This window comes from Suncus etruscus, chromosome 2, assembly GCF_024139225.1.
Source record: "Suncus etruscus isolate mSunEtr1 chromosome 2, mSunEtr1.pri.cur, whole genome shotgun sequence".
NCBI classification, from domain to species: domain Eukaryota; kingdom Metazoa; phylum Chordata; class Mammalia; order Eulipotyphla; family Soricidae; genus Suncus; species Suncus etruscus.
Window position 1 is genome coordinate 166,123,516 of NC_064849.1, and position 5,592 is coordinate 166,129,107.

General features: G+C 37.4%; 1 non-coding gene across 1 annotated transcript; it reads left to right on the top strand.

Moving 5' to 3' along the window:
* Nucleotides 1-4,929: 4,929 nt before the first annotated feature.
* Nucleotides 4,930-5,032, top strand: LOC126002399 (U6 spliceosomal RNA). Its single transcript, XR_007493112.1, has one exon. It is a non-coding gene; the product is annotated as a U6 spliceosomal RNA (small nuclear RNA).
* The last annotated feature ends 560 nt before the right edge of the window (nucleotides 5,033-5,592 follow it).

Sequence of the window (5,592 nt, forward strand, 5' to 3'; positions counted from 1 at the left end):
TGATCCATGGTGTTTTTGCTTTGTCAATAAATAACATGGTTACGTTTTATAATACTTGAATGTAATTGAAAAGGGATAGTCCCCTCTTCATTAGTCCATAACAGAACTACAGCAGCATTTCCTTCCGTTAAGGAAAAATTAAGTTCTAATTCAAAGTGCTCAAAGTGATATTTTTGTATGACCTCCCTTCCTATTTTCTTCTAGAGATACTTTCTGAGGAAACAAGGTCATTCCCAAAAGGCTATCTTGTATTTTGGTCTCAGTTCCAAGCATTATTTACAATATAATTTTCCCTGTAAAATAAAGTAGTGAATACATTTTAAAACTTGTCTTTGGCTCTACTTCCCAGGGGAGAAGAAAAGTGATATATTAGCTCTTCAGGCTATTAGATCACATAGCTTTATACAAAATTTCACTTGAGTGATGCACTTCATGATGTAAGTGAGGCAAATGTAAGAGGAAGAAAAGTGTGTCTTGTGTGCATAAAGGCACACAAAGTATTATGGCTCCCTTTCATTCTTTTGGTTTGCTCGTTCAGGGATAAGCAGGGCTACATTGAGATCACTCATCTGGAGGGTACTCGTGAAGTCATGAGATAAGATTCAGCCCAGGGAAACCGGCAGGACCTGCCAGGAGCCAGCCAGAACGGAAATCTCTTGACAGAACCGATGTGAATGAATCAATCACACAGAAGCAGAACCCTGGGCCCCATCTAGCCTTTAGCTTACTGTATTTCCATCCACTCCTGAGAAACCTAGAGTTTAAAGAACATACCAAGGGGCCAGAGAGAAATACAGCAGGTACACTTCCCTTGTACATTCCCAGCACCCAATTTAGTCCCCATGACACACCAGGCAGGATTCCTGAGCACCGCTAGGTCTGGCACCAAAATAAAAAATTAAAAGGCTCTCAAACAAAGAGACAGTGCTTTAAGCTATCGGGATTAGTATAGCACATGCACACACACATTCTGCAATAAAATAACTGAAATTATTTACGGGTTTTATTTTGGTGGTTTTTTCCATTGGGGACCACACCCAGCAATGCTGGGTGTTCCTGCTGGCTCTACACTCAGCAATTACTCTTGGCGGGTTCAGGGGACCATACAGGATGCCTGGAACCAACAAGAAGAGCCCTACTTGCTCTAGCCTGGCAGGGTAATTCTTGAGTGCAGATAGGTACCTCTGCGTGGGCAGTGTGACCCAAAACTAAAAAAAGAAAACGAAAAAAATGAAAAGAAAGAAGAAACTGCATGTGTTTAGATACTAGCTTTTCTAATATCTCCATCTATTACTAATACAAAGACTTTGTCATCCCAGCTCACAAAAGCAAATTTTCTCCTTTTGAAATATCTAGTTCTCACCACATTGGCGTTCAAAGTGTTAAAATGAATTATACTGATCGGTTGCTAGCTGGTATTGTCAGAGTCATTGCTTAGCATCTGCCTGGCCTCCACCTATCACCTGAACATAGTAATTAATGCATCTATTTTTAATGATAATCTAAGCTTCCATTTAAATCACTTCTTACACTTGCATACTTTTAAATCTATCTCTAGACTTCAATTACCCTCTCTTTACTGGAGAAAGTTTCTTTTGCAAATATGCAGTTACAAAATATCCTGGTGATCCATACAGCACACTTTTAAGAACTAGGTGATTATCCTAGATATCATATTACTAAAATGAACTATGCTAATTTAAATAATTTGTCAACTTCAGAATTATAGGCTGCAACACTATGACACAAGAAAATGTCCAGGAAATAAGACTACCAGAACTGACAAATGAGTACATAGGGACGATAGTGAAGCCTAAATAAGAAGGGGTGCATTTAACTATACTGCTATTAAAGTTCTAACAGGAAGTAAGTTTGGTATTCCTGATAACAACAGATAACCTAATATAACACTAATAAACTTGCTATACAGTTGTCTTCCCTGAAAACATCCTTGTAAACTATTATAAAAGAAAACTATAAAGTCAAAACTGATATAGTCACAATTACACTTGAAACATCATAACTCAAATATGAAATACAATAATTGGGGCTGGGGAGTAGCTCAGCAGTTGGGGCATCTGTTGTAGGACCTGAGTTCAGAAACCAGCATCCCATGGACCCCTAAGTATGACCAGGTTTGGAACTGGAAGCTCCAAACACTGCTGAAAAGGGTCGAGGATCCCCAGCACCAGGACACCTGGGGTCCTCACACCTAACCACGCCTGTGTATTGAGTAGCATCTGGTGTGGTGGTGGGCTGGCTGAACCCTGCCCAGGGCACCAAAAACTACCTGTGAGCACAAATAGATCTTCAGATGCTGAGAAACTTTCAGTACTTAAAACCACTATTTCATCATCAAATGTTTAAAAACTGCCATCCTAACAAAAAGGCTACAAAATACTCTTTAAAAGACTACAAAAATACAGGTTTCCTATATTTATTGAAAATGAACTTAGGACATGAATAATTAGACAGGAGTCAAAGACAAATTAAGGAGGAATTAAATACCAATCCACTAGAAAACAAATGTCTCAAGTTTAACTTCTATTTAGAAAAATCTGATTACTATAAGGACGAAGAATTAGGATCCTGCTCAATGCACCACCCCCCAACACAAATCAATTTAGAATAAAAAAAGCAACAGACGGGACCAGAGATATAGCATGGAGGTAAGGCGTTTGCTTTTCATGCAGGACAGTGGTTCGAATCCAGGCATCCCATAAGGTCCCCCATGCCTGCCAGGGGCGATTTCTAAGCCTGGAGCCAGGAGTAACCCGAGTGCTGCCGGGTGTGACCCAAAACCAAAACTAAAACAAACAAAAAAAAGCAACAAACTCTTCTTTCCATGTAAATAAAAACAAAAAGCAGAATATAAAACAAGGGAATATAGAAAAGCCTAGTATCACTATCAAAGTAATTTGAAAAGAAAGGTCACAAAAACACCGAATAAATTAATAATCAGTGAAATTTAGACAGTTGTGTTATTTTACTAATAACACTAATAACACAACTCAAATGGCTGAGAACCAGCTTTGCACACAGGAGTCCTAAGTCCTATGTCTGCACACAGGAGTCCTAAGTCCTATGTCTGCTATTGGGCACTGCACAATAATATCCTGAGTATTTATTTCTAGGAGTGACTCTTCAGCAAAGAATCAGCAGTAGCTGCTGAGCTGTCAGGTGCGCTGTAAAAACTAAATATAAAGGGGGTGTGAACAGGGAAGGGCAGCACAAGGAGTGCAACCCTTGATGACCACAACAACTAAAAAGACGTGACCCCAATGAGCCATGTGTGAGCACTGCACCAACCTGCCCCTTGAATGCACTAACTTGCATATCTTAATCACATATATTATAATATATATTATATTATATTCAGGGAGGGTATTATGTACATCATTGTGATATTTTCCTCATTAACAATAGTGACATCTATCTATTGTGTACTGGCTTTATGGCAGTATTTGTTTTGAAAAGATATTTGGGGGCTGGAGAGATAGCATGGAGGTAGGGCATTTGCCTTTCATGCAGGAGGTCATCAGTTCGAATCCCGGAGTCCCATATGGTCCCCTGTGCCTGCCAGGAGCAATTTCTGAGCCTGGAGCCAGGAATAATCCCTGAGTACTGCCGGGTGTGACCCAAAAACAAACAAACAAAAAAAATTGGAGGCAGTGGGGGAATGCAATAATATATTATATATCAATTGCATACATATTATATATTACATATTAATATTATATTAATAAATCATTTAATACATATTATTCATTAATCTTCAGGGTCTATTTAAAACTAAAATTACTTTTTACCCAAAAAGTTTGTCATAAATACAATTCATTTACTAAACATAAAACAATTCAATGTTCTTGTTTTATGTTTCAGTAAGTTTTTTTTCAAGAACTATGATTTTATTCAAGTTATCAAATGTATAAACTAAATTATGAATTTCTTTTCACTTATTGTGGGCTCTGTAGTGATGCCTCATGTTTCTTTGACGGTTTCGTTAATTTGTGTTTTCTTCCATTTTATTCTTCTGACAGCTTTATTCTTCATTACAGCTTTATTGTTTTTAAGTCTTCAACAAAATTGTTCACATTTCTATCCCAGAGATTTCTATTGTTCTAGTAGCCATTTCCTTCTTTGTACTTCCTTGAGTTTGTTTCATTGCTGTTATAAACTTAAACTACTGATTTTCAAACTTTCTGCTTTATATACCGTATTTTCCAGCGTATAAGACGACCACCTAATTTTGCAGTTAAAACACAGGCTTAGGCCTATATTCGCTGTATCAGACAGAACGTTCCTGTGCTGCAACTGTATGTACCACAGTGAGCCAATCACAACAAGCAAAAGTTCAAAGGTTCTACTGGAATAGACTTCCTCTCTGACTCTGGCCGATCTGAGCAGGCTTTTGACAGTATAAATTCGGTACAGAACATTGTCTAATTTTCATGCATAAAAAGCCTGCTTGGATTGGCTGACTTAGAGGCAGTCCGAGCAGCCTTGCAGTGATTGGTGCAGGATCGAGTTGGAAAATTTCGTTTAGCAGCATATTGAAACATTTTTTGGGATATACTCAGCATATAAGATGACCCCCCAATTAGTCTGTTTCGTCTTATACGCCGGAAAATACAGTATGTATGTAAAATTGTAAAGTTCTTTCAAAGTCCATTTCAATTACTACTCCACAAGTTCAGATAAAAGTTATGATATTTTCAAGATAAAACTTTTTCTATTTTCTACTGTAGCATTGTGTTTTGGACACATAAATGTTTTAGGAACATCTTGCTTATTTCAAGAGATTTGGAGCCCTTTCCACAACTGAAAACAAGCACTGTATCATTTCATTCCTTTGAGATTTAATGATAATTCTTTAAGGATCTGAATATTTTAATATGTCATTTGGACTTTTTAAAAAGGTAGTGTTCGGTGCTCACTTGCTTCAGCAGCACATCTACTAAAATTGGAAAGATACAGAGATTAGGATGACCCCTGGGCAAGAAGAAAAATAAGAGGGTAGTGTTCAATCTTCAACCAATTGAACAATCGATCAAGTTTTAAGTGCAATGTTCTATGTTCTATAACTGTCAACTACACCAAGTAGATTAACTCATGTCATTTTCTACTGACATACCGGTATATTTTAATAAATTTTGTTACTTATATATTTAAAGTCTACTGCTTTGAACACAGAGCTATCTTTCTAAAATATTTGTTAAACTTACTACTACATTCAGAAGCTATTTCTTATGTGAAATGTTTAGGATTCTGTCTTCCTGATAAATTGATCAACTTATTTTTGTTATTAACATCCCCTAAAATTGGGAGAAAAAAATCAAGCTAAATGATGTGAAACAGACCGACAAACAAGAGATAATCTCACTCACATGGAAAGTATGAGACAAAAAAAGAGAGAGAGAATAAAAGGAATTAGACTAGTCTAATTAAACAAGTCTGAGATATAGTCAAAAGAACTGTGATCTGCCGGTGTTAGGTGAGGTGAGATGGAAGGGACCTTAGAATGTGAAAGTCTCCAGCACTGTGGTTGTGCATGGTGCAGCAGCCTGGGAAGGAAGGAAAGCAGTGGAGGAC